This window comes from Geotrypetes seraphini, chromosome 7, assembly GCF_902459505.1.
Source record: "Geotrypetes seraphini chromosome 7, aGeoSer1.1, whole genome shotgun sequence".
Classification (NCBI taxonomy): Eukaryota; Metazoa; Chordata; class Amphibia; order Gymnophiona; family Dermophiidae; genus Geotrypetes; species Geotrypetes seraphini.
The window spans coordinates 133,767,621-133,788,274 of NC_047090.1; the positions used below are offsets into that span (position 1 = coordinate 133,767,621).

Genomic DNA, 20,654 nt, shown 5'->3' on the forward strand with positions numbered 1-20,654 from the left:
AGGAAAAAACCTAATTGGGCAGGTTCAAAGAAAATATATTTACTCCCTTGATAGGAGACAAAACATTTACAGGGAAATCTTAACTGGAACACTGCCCCCAATGCAATCACTTTTGGTCGATAAATCAAAAATTCTTTCCTCCTAGATTGTGTCCATTTAGAGACATCCGGAAATATATATATCCTTTCACCTAAATAGGTGACCTGTTTCAAATTAAAATACAATTTCAACAACATTTCTTTATCTTGTAGAAATACCAACGAGACTAATAATGTTGCCCGCCCCTGAATTTCAATATCAGATGATTGCAAAATGGCTGAAACATCCAATTGTGTTTTTTCAATTTCCACTACTTTTTCCTTTTGCACTTGTTTTAAATAATACATTTTTGTATCGGGGGAAGACTTGCTTCTGGAATATTTAATACAGTCAACATGAAATTCTTAAACAATTCTTGAGGCGGCATAAACTTAGCAACCGGAAAATTAAGGATTCTCAAATTCAAGTTTTTTTGTTGGTTTTCTAAGTTTTCAATCTTCCTCAAGATCATCATTTTATCTGTCATTTGTTTAGTAAGTAAATTCTTAGTCTCAGTTGTTACTTTCTCTAAATTTTTAAGATCCACTTGATGTTGTTGAATAGAAGTCTCTAAAGAACTTATCCTAGTGGTAGAATTCAAGGTAATAGAAACAAAGTTAGTGCATACCAGATGTAGATTCTCTATTGCAGTCCAGATGGAGTCCAGTGTTACTGCCTGAGGTCTCACCAATGGCTTGAGGGAGGAGATAGCAGCCAGATTTTCTATAGCTTCTGCCCCAAGAGAAAGACTCTGGGCTCCTACAACCTCACTACCATTCGCTGCCAGAGGCTCCTCACTCCCTGAACGCTGCACCTCCGACACCGGGGTCAGCGTGGTTGTAACTACTTCCGGGTTCATCGCGGCAAACAAACATGCCTCTCTCCTTACACCGGGGGAGCCCTCCTGCATGTTCTGCTCCACCGACGTTTCCCTGGGTTGGGGAGGGGTATGCGGTCCTCGCGGGCTCAGCGAGAGAGACATCTCGCTGTCCAGGCTGTGAGCTTCCCGGCTCACAGCAACAGCAGAATCGCCCGAAGTGGAAGGTTGGACTGTAAAAGCAGTGATTACAGTCTGTCTCGGCGTCGAGGATCCGGAGGTAGGTGGAGGGACACCCCTCTGTTTCCCCCTTCTCTTCGGCATGGAAACAATTTTCTCAAAAAAGATTTTAACGAAAAAATAGACCTTGAGATGGGAGTGCTCCTCTCAGCGTCCTGCTCCAGACGCCATCTTGTCTCTTTCCAAATTTTTATAGGTACCATCAAGCCTATATTCTACGTCAGGGTATGTATTGGATCCTCCCAGAACTTATAGATAATGCACCAGATTGGTTGTATTTGGAATGGCGCCTTATGTTTCCCCTAAATTTAGTTCATCTTCCAAGTATTAACATACCTAGAAGATACAGAGAAAATAAAATATTAATGGATACTTGGAAAACGTTGAGGTTTATAAGTAAATTAACACCTATCCCAATAAACAAATCAACTAATCAATCTCTATGGATAAACTCCAAGATCAAAATTGGCGGAGCTCAAATCCTTTGGAAGAACTGGATTATTGCAGGCATTAGATCTCTAGATGATGTTATTTCAGAAGGTAAACTGCTGGAATTTTCACAATTGCAACATAGATTTGGTCTTAATAAAACACAAAGTTTTAAATGGTTGCAATTGAAGCAGGCCATTCAGGTTGGGTTCCCTGAATGGAAAACATTGAATAATCAATATAGTTTAAAGTTCTTATGTTTTCAAGCAGACTTCCTAGGACATCAAGCCGCATTGTGGTATAAATTAATATCTGGATATTTGAATAAAAAACCAAAAAATGGTCTAAGAGATATTTGGAGCATTGAGATTAAGCATCAAATTAATGCATCTCAATGGCCACTAATTTGGTCTTGGAGAATGAGATGTACAGTGTCAGCATCTATGAGACAAACTTGGTTCTTTTTATTACATAGAGCTTTTTGGACCCCTACACGTTTACAAAAATTAGATAGCTCTAAGTCCAATAAATGCTGGCACTGTAATCTGGAACCAGGGACGTTAGATCACTTACTGTATCATTGTCCCTACATTAAAAGTTTTTGGAATGCAATTTGGCCACAAATTAATAAATTGATGGAAAATCATATAGCAATATCATATGATACAGTGTTATTTGGAATGATGATGAGAAAAAAAAGTCAAATTTCACCAGAAAATAACAAGCTTTTATTAATTATGACAGGAGTTGCCATTCAGCATATAACCAACAATTGGAAGAATTATAATAACCTAAATTATACATTTTGGTGGAATACAATATGTCATATATTCAAAATGGAAAGAGCAATAGCAATACAAAGAGGGACATATACTAAATTTATAAAAATATGGGGGCCATTGACAAAATATTGCAATGAATAAATAGTAGGATTTCTCTTCTTTTCTTCTTTTCAATATCTTCTTTGTGACACACATGAAGGGGAGGGTAGTGAAAATAATTTTTACATAATATGATATACAATATGTAATGTACGATTGGAAAGTACTAGAAGGGTGGGGGGAGGGAGAGGGGATAAAAATATATTTAAAATATGATGTATTAGATATAAAAGTGTTATTGTGTATTCATCAATTGTATTTTAATATTTTGTACACTTTATGTAAAATTTGAAAACGAATAAAAATTATAAATCAGAAAAAAAAAAAAAATTGATTTTAGTGCAAGATCTTTAAGAGGTGCCAGCTTCAAAGGTTCAAAGGGTGACAGACCTAAATCTTAACACACCAAATTTAGGCTTTCATTCAGGATAGCTGGGTCACAGTGAGGGTCTAAGATGAATCAGGCCTCTCAAAATCTAACCACCACATGCAGGTCCTGAAGCATTTTATAAGAGGAGAATGTTAATGGTGTCTAGTTACGTCTATATTATATGTGAAAATTGCAGGGCACGTAAGATATTATGTATATGATATGTAAACCGCATAGTTGTATGTGGTATATAAATTTTTAAAGAAATAAAATACATCAATAAATAAATAAATAATAAAGCAGACACCAGTATCATAAAAAAAATAAGAACAGCCTCAATGGGTCAGATCAATGGTCCATCTAACTCAGTAGCCCGTCTTCACGATGGCTAACCCACTGTCAGTAGTACCTGACAAAAACCCAAATAGCAGCAACATTCCATGCCACTGATCCAGGGCAAGAAGTGGCTTCCCCCATGTTTATCTCAATAACAATTATGTACTTTTCCTCCAGGAAATTGTCCAATCCTTGATTAAAACCAGCTACGTTAACAGCTCTTACCACAACCTCTGATTGGTTTTAAAAGTATTTCCCTGTAACTTATGCCACAGATCCTTTTAGTTTCTTTATAAAAATTTTCCTCATTTTATCATAGTTGCCCTTTCAAATATTAAATGTTGATACAGTAGATTTCTTTAGTGACATCATTCCAGTTATCAGCTCAAATTTGATCAAGTTATGATCATTATTTCTCAATGGACCCAACATAGTTACCTCCTGTACTATGCCCTGCATTCCAATAAGGGTCAAATCTAAAATAGCTCCCCCTCTTGTGCCCTTTTAAATTACATTTCGAAATTATATTCCACAAAATGTACTCAGTTCCATGTGGATTCCAATAACAAAGAGTTGGAACATCACATCCAGGATTTAAAATATAAAGTACCACGATCTCTGTAAATTAAAAAAAAAAAATCATCCACATAGTTTTTTTTTAAAGAAAGTTTTAAGCTGCTTCTTGAAGGCAGGCTAGAATCTGCACGATTGATGCTCCAAAGGTGAGACTACCCCCTCTCTACAAAGAGTTTCACTCTTAAGATTCTGGCTTAAGAAACTGATCTACAACACTTTTTTGCTTGAAACAAGGTAGAGACCTTTCTCTGAACAGCTTCATCATCCTAATTGGGACCTCTTGAGGGCCAAGACATAAAACTAAATGGAGACAGATTCTCCATGACCAGTGCAGGGGCATAGCCAGCCAGCTAATTTAGGAGGGGCCTTAGCCACCCCTATCTTCCTTACCCTGCACCCCTCTACAGCACCTTCCCAATCTAAAAATAGAAATACTCCACTGGCAGAAATCCTCACATCCTACTAGTGAAAGAGCTCCTCCCAGCTGAAACTCTTGTAACTCGAGCAGCCAGCAGCAGTGACTCAAGTAACCACTGCCACAGCCTCTCGTACATGCTCAGTTTTGTTCACACATGCATACTGAGCATGTATGGGGGAAGCTGGCAGCAGCTTGGGGACACTGCTGCAAGCTGCCCAGGTAGCAAGTGTTCTGACCAGGAGGAGGGTCTTTGGTTGGCAGGGCTTGAAAATCCCCATCAGCTATGCTGTACTAGTGAACTATGGGACCCAGAAGGGCACTTTCATGGCTAAATATGAAGGGCTGAAATACTTTGAGCTGCAATAGAAATGCAAACCATTATCTCCAGGACCAATCTAGAGCCCCGGTATTCAACAACCAGAAAGCAAGGTAATTACATGGAGGACTTGCCCCAGCAACATCCATTGAAGAGCATGTAAAAAATCTCTGACAAAGACCAAGTTTGAATCAAGGCAACCAACCTCACGATGCCCAGATCCTTATGAAAGCTGAAGAACTGAGAAAAAAAAGCAGCAAGGTGGTGATGACAAAACATAGGAACCAAAGTTAATTTATTATATCCAGCAGTTGGTGGCACAGATTAGGACCTGACACGGCCTTGTTTCAGCAAAAGATTGCCTGCATCAGGGGGGTCACACATACAAACTGAAGGAGAAAAATACCACACACAACCACAAGCAAAAACAACCAAGGTCCTCCTCTTTTAGAACTTCAATCAGTTAAAAACACAGCCTCAGCAGGCTATCACTATCTAAAAGCAGCACCTTCCACCTTGATGCTATATATCCCAGGTATGGAACTTCCCACTGATTCTTGATTAGATGTTACCTATGATATCTCCCAATTGTCTAGATTGAGAAAGTGTCTGCTGAGAAAATACATCTGTACATACAGAACTCAGGCAACATGAGGTGTGGACAAACTTTCTAGGAGAAACATTATTATGGTACCATCTGCTGAAACTACCACCACAATTCTTGCACCACCCTGATGTTGAAGCATATCACTGCTAAGCATCCTCTGAAAATAATTCTGTCAAATACATGAGAGTTCAAGGTCAGGCACACCTTCTGAATTGCCCTCAGTTCTGAGCAGTTGATGGACTAAATACATTTCAAGAGGCCTCCACCTTCTTTGAGCTATTTGGGTCTGACAATGAGCTTCCCAACAGTATTGTCAAAATTATCCAATTGGGAAATTTGAAGTCCATGCACTTCCTTTTTTTTGTTTTTTTTTAAATTCTTTATTCATTTTCAAATCAAAACAACAAGTGCACAAAAATACATCATACAAGTAATTCCAATATAGCACTATAATATCTAACACATAAAATCTAATAGTGTAATAACCCATCCACCCTTCATCACATTTTCAACTAAAATAGAATATACACGTTATATACCATATTATAACATATCTTGTAAAATTACCCCCCAACTCCACCCTCCCCCTTGAGTGTGCTAAATAACATCTTATAAATATTGCATAATGAATAACACCAAAATGTGTGATTAAGATTCTTGTAATTTTTCCAATTATTGGTAATATGTTGAATGGCAACCCCTGTCATGACTAATAAAAGTTTGTTATTATACGACGATATTTGACTTTTCTTTCTCATAGCCATTCCGAATAAAACAGTATCATAGGAGAGCGCAACATGGTTTTCCAACAAAGAGTTTACTTGAGACCAGATTGAATTCCAAAATAACTTGATATAGGGACAATAATAAAGTAGATGATCTAATGTCCCTGGTTCCAGATTACAGTGCCAGCATTTATTGGGCTTATAACTATCTAATTTTTGTAAACAAACAGGGGTCCAAAACGCTCTATGTAACAAAAAGAACTAAGTTTGCCTCATAGATGCTGACACTGTACATCTCATCCTCCAAGACCAAATTCGTGGCCATTGAGATGCAGAAATCTGATGCTTAATCTCAATGCTCCAAATGTCTCTAAGATCACATTTTGGTTTTTTATTCAAGAATCCAGATAATAATTTATACCACAATGCGGCTTGATGTCCTAGGAAGTCTGCTTGGAAGCATAGGAACTCCAAACTATATTGTTTAAGAAAGTTGGAAGCCTCAAGCCATCAAAACATCAAACACTGATCATAACTGAGATAATGCCAACCAGTGGCTCAGTTTCAAAAACCTAAAGGGAAAATAGGTATGAGTAAGGCCAAGGCCACTCATAGGTTGCCAACATAGACCCCCAGGACTCTGCATATGGTTCCCATAGAAAAAAAAGAGTCAATGAATCTCTAGAAGTTGCCAAATCCAAGTCTCAAGCTTTATAAGCCAGTGACTGGGAAGGAAATTTCCCCACCTTGATACTGGAGCCAAATGCTAGATACTCAAAGGTATGGAAGATATAAGAAAGCTCTACATGGTTCTAATAGCTCAACAGAGGGACTGTAAAATCTTTGGCACTTGGACTGTCACATGAGTGTCTTCTTGTTCCTAATTGCTCTAAGATTCAATCGTCTAAGTAGGAATGAACAAAGATTCCCATTTGGTGGAGAAATGCCACCACCACCAGTATAACTACAAAAAAGTTCTGGGAGCTGTAGTCACATCAAGGGCATGGTTCAAACAAGTAGTTCAGCCTACAACTGAGAATCTCAATTTCTAAAGCAGAAGCCAAAAATAAAATGTTAGCTTCCTTGAGACCTAGAGCTGCAGTGTTCACTGACTACAATATCTCCAATTCTGAATGTACCACTTGCAGCATCTGGTATATGAATTTGAGATCTAGAACAGAATAAAATGATATTTTTTACTCTTTTTTTTTTTTTTTTTTTAGTAATACCAAATATAATAGAACTAGTGTTTAAGCCCGTTAGATTAACGGGTGCTAGAATATATGTGCAGACTTAAGAGTTAAAACAATTTACTGAAAACTTACCATGAGAACTTTAATATCCATTGTATGGTTGATTTATTATAAGTTGTTATATTTTGCCTATTTGTTGTTACTTGGTCACTGTATGTATTTCTGTCTTTGTTTTGGTGTTTGTCTCCTATGCTGCTGGATGTCTGTATTTTTTTTTCTGTACATATCTCTTTTCTTGTCCATTTTTATTTCCTTTGTTACTGTCTCTCATGGACTATTGTTGTGTTTTTTAATTTCAATCCACTGTTTATTGGTTTTGCTTTCAATCTGTCTCTCTAGCCCCCTGTCCTTCTGTATGTGTATTTGAATGCCATCTACCTGTGTTTGCTGTCTCAGTAGCCCCCTGTCCTTCTGTGTGTGTATTTAAATGCCATCTACCTGTGTTTGTTAATGTTAATGGTTTCCACACATCCTGAAAATTCTTAAAATATCCCCGTTGTAATGCAATAAACCTTCCCATTTTGTAGATATGACAAATAATTCCACCAGAAGTTATAATTTAATCTCCTCCAATCCTTCCAATGATATGTAATTTGCTGAATGGAAACACCGGTCATTATAAGTAGTAATTTATTATTATTCGCAGAAATCTGACTCTTTGCTCTCATTTCCATACCAAATATCACAGTATCATTGGATAATGCCACTGGGTTATCTAATAAATTATTAATTTGGTCCCAAATTGATTTCCAAAAATTCATAATATATGGGCAATGAAACAATAAATGATCTAAAGTTCCTACTTCCAGATGACAATGTATTTGAATGCCATCTACCTGTGTTTGCTATCTCTGTAGCCTCCTATCCTGTGTGTGTATTTGAATGCCATCTATCTTTTTTTGAGTGCTTATATGACATATTTATGTCAATGTGTCAGGTTTTTTTCCCCAATGTCTCTCCCTGGCCCCTGTCCTTCGGTGTGTGTTTGGAGATGTCAGGGGGTTGTTGGGGGAATATTCCCCTTCTTTCACCTACCTTTTTTAAAATAAGCATGGAGGTTGCACAGAGTAACTTCAAAACTGCCGGGACTTAGGAGAATGAGAGCAGATGGGGGATTCGGCCGGCCCCGGCCAGGCAAGACCCCCCTTCCCCGCCGCACCCAGGCCCCAGTGGTCCCCGCCGGCAGGAGAAGGGCTTCAAGGAAGCTGGCTGTCGGCGGAGGGCAGACGCAGGCCCAGGACAGACTTGCTCCAGCTCGCGCCACCTTCAAAATTACAGCCCCACACCGCCTCCCTGCTCGCGCAGACCTCCATCAACGAAAAACGGCACTACTATGTGAAGTATATTTTTTAATTTTTTTTTTATTATTAAATTCTTTATTCATTTTTAATCTTTCAACAAGTGTACAATAAAAGTAATACATAGATTTACAAACAACACTTGATAAATCTATCAAGATAATAACAAATGTATATGTATCTAAACCCTTCCCCCCCTCCCTTTCCATACTATTTTCTTAATTGAATCAATCTTTTTCATATTTTCTTTTTACCTTTTTCTTCATTTATACAATCCCTCCCCTTTCCCCTCCATTCATAAGTTATATTAAGAAAATGGTGTTTATTCATTACAAAACAATGTCAATGGCTCCCATATTTTATTAAACCTTTTATAATTTCCAGGCAGCGATCGTGAGAGGAGCCGCCGCGTCAACTTTAAACTTTAAAAATATACTTCACATGGTAGTGCCGTTTTTCCATTTCCGGCTGTGCCCTTGCTTTCTTCCTAGCTCCCAGTGCCCTACCGGTCTGTACACAGTGATCTGGAGAGCAGGGAGTCCAACGCTGGCGGCTGGGAAGCAGTAAGGCTGGGGACTCGCGCATGCGCCCTCCTGCAAAGCCATGGACATACATCTCACAGATCAGGGAAAACAGAAGCACGCAGTTGAGTGCGCATGCGCAGCTAGCGTTTTATTATTTTAGATACCTTTCAGGCCTCCACTCTTTTTGTAGAAACGGAAGGATAGTGCTGAGACTCTTCAGGTTGTGAAGAGTATCAAGTACTGCCGCCACCTTGTCTTAAAGTGACAAGAGGAGACAAAGAAATCTATGAATAGGCAGGAAAGTTATCATTTGTATCCATGATCATGTCTAACACTCACTGAACAGATATGATCTGGACCCATTTCCCTAAAAACGTTGGAGAAATGTCAAGGAATGGATCTGCAGGCCTTCATAGTAAACTTACTAAATGACAGCAGATAAAGACCTGAACAATCCATCCAGTCTGCCCAATAGTCACACACATTATAAATTCATGATAAATTGTCTTTTTTTCTTTGATATTTCTGGGACATAGACCGTAGAAGTCCACCCGATACTGTCCTTAGGTTTCAACTACTGGAGGTGCTATCAATGCTCACTCCAGCCTATCCAAACCATCTCATCATTTCCAGGATATCAACTGTAAAACTGTCCTCATGTTGCAAATTACTGAAGTTTTCTTCAAAGCCCTCCCCAGCCCATTCTAAATCTTAGCTCTTCATTTTATACCATTCATTTTCTAATTAGAGATCCTCTGTGCTCATCCCATGCTTTTTTGAATTCCATCACTGTTTTCATCTCTACTACCTCCCTCATGAATGCATTCCAAGTAGAGAATGACACGGTGAAAAAATTGGTCCCCGTCACCGCCCCGTCCCCGTCTCACCATCCTCTGCACCGCCCCGTCACCGTCATTCCCTTCACCGCCCCGTCACCGCCACTGCCACCCCATTCACCGCCCCGTCACCGCCACTGCAACCCCATTCACCGCCCCGTCACCGTCACCGCTGCATACATAAAAGCCTCAAACGGGTATGATTTTATATACTTTTCTAATATCTCCCCTATGTATCTGCCATTGCCCCCCCCCTGTGTCCATATACCATCCCCATGGCATGTCCCCTTTTTGTCTCTGTCCCTATGCCCCATGCACATAATTTCCCCTCTTTCTGTTACCTTCCTGTGTCCAGATTTCCCCTATCTTCCTCTTCCATACCAGTGTGTCTCTTCTTTTCAACCCCATCTAGCTTTTTTCCCTCTTTCTTCCCCCCCCCCCCCCTGCTTCTAGCATCTGGCTCACCTGCCTGTCCTTCCCTTTCTTTCCTGCTGTGGGTTTTTCTTTCCGTTTTCATCACCTTGGCCCAGAATCCTTTTCCCTTTCACTCCCTCCTTACAGTCTGAGCCGGGAACACGGGTGATCGCACGGTCCTCGCAGCCCCCACCCGCCTGCCCAATCGATCCTAGTGTTTAGCCAGTTCTCTCCCTTCTCCTCACCTTAATTTGCAGGCTTTCTTTTTCAGCGACCTGCACGCTTTCCCAAAGAGCCGCACACGCGCGGCTGCTCAGTGTTCAATCTTCTGCTCTGCTGCAACTTCCTGTTTCCGGTTGCGTCAGAGCAGAAGATCGAAACTGAGCAGCAGCGGCTCTTTGATAGCGTGCGGGTCGCCGAAAAAGAAAATCTACAAACTAAGGTGAGGAGAAGGGAGAGAGCTGGCTAAACACTAGAATCGATTGGGCAGGCGGGTGTGAGCTGCGGGGACCGCGCGATCCTTCATGCCTCACTGCGGGGACAAGACCCATTCACCGCCCCGCGGGCGGTGAATGGCCTTGTCCCCGTCGCCGCAGCGACTGCTAGTTTTCTTCCCCGTTTTCGGCGGTGACCCGCGGCTAAAATGCGGTGGCCGCGGGTAAACCGCCACCGTGTCATTCTCTAATTCCAAGCATCAACCACCCTCTCTGTGAAAAAGAATTTCCTAGCATTACTCGTCTACCAGCCCAATTCATGCCCTCTAGTTGTACCATATTCCCTTCTATGGAAAAAGAATTGTTTCTATAGTAATACTTTTCAAATAGTTAATCATCTATATCATATATCCCCACCCTCCATCCCTTCCCTCTTCTAGAGTATACATATTCAGGTCTTCCAGTCTTTTCACATACGTCTTTTGGAGCAAATCCCATACCATTTCATCACCTTCCTCTGGACCACTTCAAGTGTTTTTACATCCTTAGCCACATATAGCCTCCAAAATTGAACACAATACTCCAAGTGGGGCCTCACCAATGACAGGGCAACAGCACTTCCTTTCTTCTGCTGGTTACACCTCTCTCTATACAGCCTAGCATCCTTATGGCTAGAGCCACCTCCTTATAACATTGTTTAATCACCTTCAGATCCTCAGACATAAGAACATAATAGCCATACTGGGTCAAGACCAATGGTCTATCTAACCCAGTATCGTGTTTCCAACTGTGGCCAACCTAGATCACAAATACCTGGCAAAAACCCAAATAGCAGCAACATTCCATGATACCTATCCCGGGGCAAGCAGTGGCTTCCCCCATGTCTATCTCAATAACAGACTCTGGACTTTTCCTCAAGGAACTTGTCCAAACCTTTTTTTAAACCAGTTACATTAACCACTATTACTACATACTCTGGCAATGTGTTCTAGAGCTTAACTATTCTCTGAGTGAAAAATATTTCCTTCTATTGGTTTTAAAAGTATTTCCCTGTGACTTCATTGAGTGTCTCCTAGTTTTTGATGGAGTAAAAAAATCGATCCACTTATACCTGTTCTACACCACTCAGGATTTTGTAGACTTCAATCATATCTCCCTTCTGCCATCTCTTTTCCAAGCTGAAGAGCCCTAACCTCTTTAGCCTTTCTTAAGGAACTCCATACCCTTTATCATCTTGGTCGCTCTTCTTTGTACCTTTTCTAATTCCACTATATCTTTTTTAGATACAGGATCCCCAAGGTCCCTCTCCCTGTCTGTGCATATCAACTTCTCACCTCCTAGCACATACAGCTCCCTTGGATTTCTACTCTACAAGTGCATCATTCTGTACATCTTTGCATTGAATTTTAGTTTTCAAACAGACCATTCATCTAACTTTTGCAGAACCTTTTTCATGTTTTCCACTCCCTAAAGGGTGTCCCCTCTGTTACAATTCTTAGTATCATCTGCAAAAAGGCATACCTTAACTTCTAACCCTTTTGCAATGTCGTTCACAAATATATTGAACAGAATTGTCCCCCGCACGAAAACTTGAAGCACTCCACTGCTCACCTTTCTTTCTTCTGAGTGAATTCTGTTAACCACCACCCTCTGGCGTCTGTCCGTCAACCAGTTTCTAATCCAGTTCACCACGTTGATCCTGACTTCAGCCTGTCAAGTTTATTCAAGAGTCTGTGAAAAACGGTATCAAAAGCTTTGCTGAAATCTAAGTAAGTTACATCTAGCACACATCCTCCAGCTAATTCTCAGATTCATTTGGCATGATTTACCTTTAGTAAAACCATGTTGCCTCAGATCTTGCAACCCATTGGATTCTAGGAAATTCACTATCCTTTCCTTCAGCAACACTTACATTATTTTTCCAATAACTAAAGTGAGGCTTACCAGCCTGTTTCCCGCTTCAACTCTGTGATCAATTTTGTGAAGAGGGACTATATTCTGCTCCAATCCCACAAACCTCTCCTGTCTCCAATGATTTATTGAACAAATCTTTGAGGACCTGCTAGAACCTCTCTGAGCTCCCTCAGTATCCTAGGATGGATCACATCCAGTTCCATGGCTTTATCCACCTTCAATTTTTCAAGTTGTTCATAAACATTTTCTTCCATAAATGTGCAGTATCCACTCCATTTTCATGTGAAACTTTGCCAGCTAACTTCAGTCTTTCTCCAGGATTTTGTGAACACAGAACAGAAATATTTGTTTAGCCATCATAGAGCTGATCTGGAAGATCCCTGAGCTTAGCTGTTTAAGAATTACCCCTTCTGTGACTACAAAAGGGAAGCAAATGAATAATAATGAGAGTACTGAAAGAACTAGAATGGCCCAAAGGCACCTTGCTACAAAAGGCCTGTGAAGAGCTTTGGGTTTACCTTCCAACAAATGTTGGGATTTAGGATCTGTCAAATCCTTCACCAGATTTCCATATCTTATCCAGACAGCAACTTTCCATAAAAGGGAAGCCTGCTGGAGAGTAGTTTTGAAGCTGTGTCAGTCAATCTATTGCAAGCCAAAAAGGCATTTGAGTCTAGAAGCATCATGTTCCTGGCCAAAATACTAAAAGGATTGTACAAGGCATCTGCCACTAAAGCCAAGGTTGCCTCAAGGGACATGATAGGCATCAAGGAAATAAGATGCATGAGAACTTTGCTACACCTATTGCAATCAAGCCCCTTGAAATACAGGCAATCCAGAGAGCTACCTAAACAGTCTGGTTCAGAAAGTTTATAATTTGTGAACTTGAAGGCCTTTCAAAGCTGCATCATTTACCAAGGGGATAGAAGTATTTTGGTAATTACCATTACCAGAACATTTAATTTTCTGGGACTGACAGACTGCTTTGGAAACAGCACTGAAAATGCTCTCTTTAACCACCACAAATCTGATACAGCTTAGCTAAATAAGCTACTCATGGCAAAACACCTCTTTCAGCAGTGTACTGCTCACCTGCCCAGGCTCCCTATACAAGAGACAACAGCAAATCATCCCCTTCTAGGCAGGTAAGAGTGACAGAACATTTAAGCTTACAAAACATGCTGTCTGTGAGGTAAATAGCAAAAAGCATGGTAGCACAGCTGATTCTTCTGGAGATTCTTGTTTTGTTTTTTAACAGAAAGGCAAAAGTTAGAAGTTTTAAAAATGAATAAAGAATTATTAAAAAAAAAAAAAAAAAAAGAGGTTGGAAGGGAAGGGAAGGGGAGGGGAGGATAAAGAGACAGACATCAGCAAAGAAGCACTTCAGAGTCCTTAATGTCTGCTCAAGGGAGGAGAGTGATTCAGATTCTTCTGAGTATCCCACAGTCAATGCAAACTTTGAAGTCTGGTGCCTCTCAGCTCAACTGGAACCAGTTCTCCAACTGGTCCAGGATCAAGCTTCCCAGAACAGGTCAGAAACTGCACAATATGCCCATCACCACATACTGGAGACAAAAGAACTATTGAGGAGTTTGGTTTGCATGGTGCCCTTATAGAGCAGGACTTTCTTCTGATTAATCTCTGTCTTCATCTGTGGGAAAATGAGCAGCAAAACACAATGATTCTGGACTTGACTAGTCAGGACAATAAGGGATAAGGAGACAAGAATAGCTAAGCAATCCATGATCAAAATAATCTAAATCAGCAATAGTAATGTCAAAAAGTTTCAGTATCCAACTAAAACAATCTCTCCCCTCCCCCACAGTGCTTATGGAAGGAAGAAGGGGGGCATGATTTAAATGGAACAATACCCAAATTTTCCATTATATTTGAAAAGAATAAAACAAATTGTGATAATATATTAAGTCATCAGATATCACTGATAACAGATTTCAAAGAATGGATTTTACAGTTCAACAAGAATTTTACTGTATCAAGGCAACAAAGTATTGCTGTTCTTTTCTACTACTAGTTGGCAGTACATAGCAACCAGTAGCAAACTTTATGGTTCAATCACTTGGTATCACCATACATAGCATCCCAAAGGCAGCGGAACGCTTTTTTGTTGGGGGGGGGGGGCACAAGCTCTGCCCCAGACCCCACCCCATAATAGTACTAATTGTAATACCATTTTTCCATTCATTTTTCATATATACACACAATATAATACATAATGGTTAACCACAAAATTAAACTACGCAAAGCACACAGTATGTTTCTCAACATTCATTCCTACCAGAACACCTAGCCTTGGTCACATATGCTGAACACAGATAACCCCTATGCAAATACAGGACCACAAACTAAAAGTACTACTATACACAAACAAAACCCTAAGATGCAAGACTCTGCATGCAGAGAAATAGAAACAAATGCATTTCTTCCTGAACAGTGCAAAATATAGACAGCAGATGTAATTTCTCAAAATTGACACAATTCAGTCACTAAATTGAAAATAAAATCATTTCCCCTACTGTCGCCTGGTGATTTTGGTTTTCAAACCATCTTTCCCAGTCTCTGGCTGTGCTCTTAACTGTGTATCCAGGGCCACCTTATCCATTTGCTGTTTTTCTCTCCTTCACTTTCTGCCATACATCCATCTTTTTACTGAAGTGTGTTCAGGGAAAATGAATATATAAACTCAAGGCCAGAAAAGACTGCTAAATATACATAACAAGAAACTGTTTAATGGTTAGCCTATGGAGAGTGATCAAAAAGCAATGTTACTTACCGTAACAGTTGTTATCCAGGGACAGCAGGCAGCTATTTTCACTAGTGGGTGACATCATCCAACGGAGCCCTGATGCGGACATCTCACAAGCATACTTGCTTGTAGAAACTTTAGAAGTTTCGAGTGCCTTCCCGCCCGATGCACCGGGCGTGTCTCCTCAGTTCAGATAGCTAGCAGAGAAGCCAACCCAGGGGAGGTGGGTGGGACGTGAGAATAGCTGCCTTCTGTCCCTGGATAACAACTGTTACGGTAAGTAACATTGCTTTATCCCAGGACAAGCAGGCAGGTATTCTCACTAGTGGGTGACCTCCAAGCTAACCACAATGGAATGGAGGGAGTGTTGGCAACTTAGGAGAATAAGTTTTGTAATATTGTTTGGCCAAACTGTCCATCCCGTCTGGAGAAAGTATCCAGACAATAATGAGAAGTGAAGGTATGAACCGAGGACCAAGTAGCAGCCTTACAAATCTCCTCAATCGGTGTCGATCTGAGGAAGGCTACAGAGGCTGCCATCGCTCTGACCTCATGGGCTGTGACTTTACTGTGAAGGGGTAATCCAGCTTGGGCATAGCAGAAAGAGATACAAGCCGCCATCCAGTTGGAGATGGTACGCTTAGAGATAGGGCATCCCAACTTGTTCGGATCAAAGGAGATGAAAAGCTGAGGAGCAGTTCTGTGCGGCTTGGTGCGCTCCAGGTAGAAAGCCAAAGCACATTTACAGTCCAGAGTGTGAAGAGCTGATTCTCCAGGATGAGAATGAGGCTTCGGAAAAAACACAGGAAGAACAATGGATTGATTCAGATGAAATTCCGAGACCACCTTGGGGAGGAATTTGGGATGAGTTTGAAGGACCACCTTGTCATGATGAAATACTGTAAAAGGTGGATCCACAACCAATGCTTGAAGCTCACTAACTCGACGAGCAGATGTGAGACCAATGAGAAACACCACTTTCCAAGTGAGATACTTCAGAGGAGCCTTGTTAAGAGGTTGACATGGAAAAGTCCTTTCATGAATCTGGAAACCACAGGATGTGAAGAAAGAGGTTTCCCTTGAAGAGGCTGATGGAAAGCAGCAATTGCACTAAGATGGACTCTTATCGATGTAGACTTGAGGCCAGAATGAGACAGGTGCAAAAGATAGTCCAAAACAGAGGACAAGGAGGCATTGTGAGGCTCCTTGTGATGAGAAAAACACCAAGTAGAGAATCTAGTCCATTTCTGGGAATAGCATTGTCTAGTAGCAGGCTTCCTTGAAGCTTCCAAAACATCCCGCACGTCTTGTGAAAATTGAAGGGGAGTTACGTTGAGAGGAACCAAGCTGTCAGGTGTAGTGACTGCAGGTTGGGATGAAGCAGAGATCCCTGATGCTGCGTAAGCAGAGATGGAAACACTGGTAGAAGAAAGGGCTCCCTGCTGCTGGGTTGCAGAAGAAGGGAGAACCAAGGTTGCCTGGGCCACCGAGGAGCAATCAGAATCATGGTGGCCCAGTCGGACTTGATCTTGACCAGAGTTTTTTGAATGAGAGGAAACGGAGGAAGTGCATACAGAAAGAGATTCCCCTAGTCCAGAAGAAAAGCATCTGCTTCGAGACGATGAGGAGTGTAGATCCTGGAGCAGAACTGAGGCAGTTTGAAGTTGTGGGGGGCTGCAAAGAGGTCTATCTGAGGCGTTCCCCACAGAGAGAAGATGTGATGAAGGGGCGTGGAATGGAAAGTCCATTCGTGAGGCTGTAGAAGATGACTCAAGTTGTCTGCCAAGGCATTGTCTGCCCCCTGAATGTAGACAGCTTTGAGGAAGGTGTTGTGGCGAATGGCCCAATCCCAAACTTTCAGAGCTTCCTGACAGCAGGAGGCCGAGCCCGTGCCTCCCTGCTTGTTGACATAATACATGGCGACCTGATTGTCCGTGCGAATGAGGACCACCATGTTGTGAAGCAGATGCTGAAAAGCAGTGAGAGCATGGAAAATCGCCCTGAGTTCCAACAGATTGATGTGGCACAGACAATCTGCCCTCATCCAATAGCCCTGGGTGTGGAGACCGTCTAGATGAGCCCCCCCAAGCATAGTTTGAGGAGTCGGTCGTGAGGACCTTCTGATGGGGAGGCGAGTGAAACAGCAAACCTCTGGAGAGATTGGAAGAGAGCATCCACCAGCGAAGAGACTGTAGCAGAGCAGGAGTGACCTGAATGTGTCGAGTCAGAGGGTCGGAGGTCTGCGTTCATTGAGATGCCAGGGTCCACTGAGGAATCCGCAGGTGAAGTCTGGCAAAAGGAGTCATGTGTACTGTAGAGGCCATGTGGCCCAGAAGCACCATCATGTGTCTCGCCGAGATGGACGGGCGAGAGAAGACTGAGTGACAAAGATGAAGAAGAGCCGCCAGGCGTTGAGGAGGAAGGAATGCTCTGAGTTGAATAGTATCCAGAACAGCTCCGATGAAGGGAAGAGTCTGGGAAGGTTGCAGGTGGGATTTGGGAAAGTTGATCTCGAATCCCAGCCTCTGCAGGAACCAGATCGTCCTCTGGGTCGCCTGGACGACACCCTGAGACGTGGAATCCTTGATGAGCCAGTCGTCGAGGTAGGGAAACACCTGAAGACCATGGTTCCTGAGTGCTGCGGCCACTACAACCAGGCACTTGGTGAAGACTCTGGGAGAAGAAGCCAGGCCGAATGGGAGCACTCTGTATTGAAGATGAAGATGTCCCACCCGAAATCTGAGGAATTGACGGGAGGCCGGATGGATGGGAATATGAGTGTAGGCCTCCTTGAGATCCAGAGAGCATAACCAGTCGTTCTACTCGAGGAGGGGATAGAGAGAAGCCAGGGTCAAAATGCGAAACTTCTCTGACCAGAAACTTGTTGAGCACCCTGAGGTCCAAAATAGGACGCAGGTCGCCCATCTTCTTCGGAACAAGGAAGTACCGGGAGTAAAAACCCTTGTTCTGTTGGTCCACAGGGACCGGTTCGACAGCATGAAGCCGGAGCAAAGCCTGAGCTTCCTGAAGAAGAAGGGCGGTCTGGGTTAAGTTTGAAGGATACTCTCTTGGAGGATGTTCCGGAGGAACTTGATGGAACTGAAGAGAGTATCCCTCTCTTACGATGGAAAGGACCCAGAGGTCGGTGGTAATAGTCGACCATCGATGATAAAAATGATGGAGATGACCTCCGATGGGAAAAACCGGGGAGGGCAGAATGATGGAAGTTATGCTCCCTACGAGACAGTCAAAAAGGCTGAGGAGCCTTGAGGACAGCAGAAAGCTGAGGCTTTTGTTGGGGCTTCTGCTGGTGCTGTCTCTTCACAGGTTGACGGATGGTGGGCGCCTGCTTCGGTGGGTAGCGCCGCTGATAGATCATAGGCAGGCGAGACGGACGAGCAAGAGCGGGCATGGGCTTCTGGCGGAGAATAGACTGAAATGACTTTTCATGTTTCAACAACTTCTCCGTCGCCGCCTCGATAGACTCGTCAAAGAGGTCAGCTCCCGCACATGGAACGTTCGCCAGTCTGTCCTGGAGATTCGGGTCCATATCAATTGTTCGGAGCCACGCCAGATGTCGCATGGCCACTGAACAAGCAGCAGCTCTCGCAGAGAGTTCAAAAGCGTCGTAAGACGATTGCATCATCTGCAGACGAAGCTGGGACAACGATGCTAGGACTTCCGAGTACTCGAAGCGAGCCTGAGAGTCCAAATATGGCAGAAACTTTTGTAGAATTGAGAGAAAACACTCAAAATAGGTCGCAAAGTGAAAACTATAATTCAGGACTCGAGAGGCCATCATCGAGTTCTGGTAGATGCACCTGCCAAATCTGTCCATGGTCTTGCCCTCCCGGCCAGGAGGAGTGGAGGCATAGACCTGGGAGGGATGAGACCGCTTCAAGGAGGACTCAACCAAGTGGGACTGGTGAGAGAGCTGCGCACCGTCGAAGCCCTTATGGTGCACCGTGCGGTACCTGGCATCCAACTTCCCGGGGACAGCGGGGATGGAGTTAGGAGTCTCGAAACATCTCATGAAGGTCTGGTCCAGAAGCTTATGCAGAGGCAGACGGAGAGACTCAGCAGGAGGTTGAGGAAGATGCATCGTCTCCAAATACTCCTTAGAAAACTTGGAACATGAGTCCAGGGTAATATCAAGATCCACCGCCATCTGACGCAGGAAATATGAGAAAGATAATTGGTCAGCCAGAGCTGGGCCTCGAGAAGGGCTTGATGAAGTCGAGGCGTCCTGATCCGCAGAGGCCGAGGATCGGCAGGGAGAGAACGATCCCACGATGTCCTCACGTTCCGGCATAGGAGGGGGAGGTGAGTAAGCTGTCAGAGAATACTCCCTAAAGGGCTGCTTACGACAAGGTGAGGCATGCCTCGATGAATGTCTCGAGCGATGACCAGAACTGTGTCTAGAAGCAGGTCTCGAACGTCGAGGCGAGCAAGGCCCAGATGAGGCATCCAGCGAGTAGATGGGGCTGGAGGCAGTGGATCGAAGCAGAGGAGGCTGAGAAGAAGCCCCTCGAGGCAATCCCCAAGGCTCGAGGCTCGGCATCGAGGATGAAGGAGGATTCAGCGCCTTGCATTGAGTGAATCGACGGCAGCATGGGCAAAGACTCTACTCCTTGCGATGCATGCCCCGAAGCCAGACCAGACACTCGCCGAGACTCAGCTCCCAGCAGCGAGAGTGTGTGTCGAGGAGGCACCGGAGGCGGCTCGACCTCGTGAGAGGCCTGCGCGTGCCCAGGCTGGATTTGAGAGAGAAGGGTTGGTCCAATCTTAGTAAAGAGCTCGACAAATTGCTTCTCCATCATGGCATGGAACAATGCCGGCAAAGAGGGATCCGTATCTGAAATGAGACCTCCTGCACGGACTTCGCGATCTCGGCCACCAAGGGGCTTGGGCTTAGAAGCATTGGGCACCTTGAGCACCACTGGAGGAATGGGAGGCTGTGTTACCTGACCTGAGGAGACAGCGGAAGGCACCGCAGCAGGCGGCGGAGTCAAAGTTGGCACAAATGAGTCAGGCTTGAGCAGACTCGAGGCTGAAGAGGTCGAAGCGGAAGCCGAAGGCACGGCGCTCTGCGATGAGGGCAGCTCCGGTGACGCCTCCATGCTGAACAGCGACTCCCACAAGATGCAGCGACGCTTGAAAGCACGTTCTGTAAGTGTGGAGCAAGGCCAGCATGATTTCGGAAGGTGTTGAGGCCCGAGACACTGAATACAGCGTCGATGAGGGTCCGTCAACGAAATCGCGCGCTGGTTTGACACACTTTTTAAAACCGGTGACAGGCCAGGACATAGGCAGAAAAAGCTCCGCCACAAGATCGAAGCTGCAGGGCCACAGCCACGCGGCCTGCCCAGTCGAACGAACGAAATAAATTTTTTTTTTTTTTTTGAAAAACAAGAAAACGCAACG

The 20,654-nt window shown here is 43.3% G+C and overlaps 1 protein-coding gene across 2 annotated transcripts in view; it reads right to left on the reverse strand.

Annotated features, from left to right (window-relative positions):
• SOS2 (SOS Ras/Rho guanine nucleotide exchange factor 2) overlaps positions 1 to 20,654 on the reverse strand; it is a 292,583-nt gene that overhangs the window by 95,448 nt on the left and 176,481 nt on the right. The window lies entirely within an intron of this gene.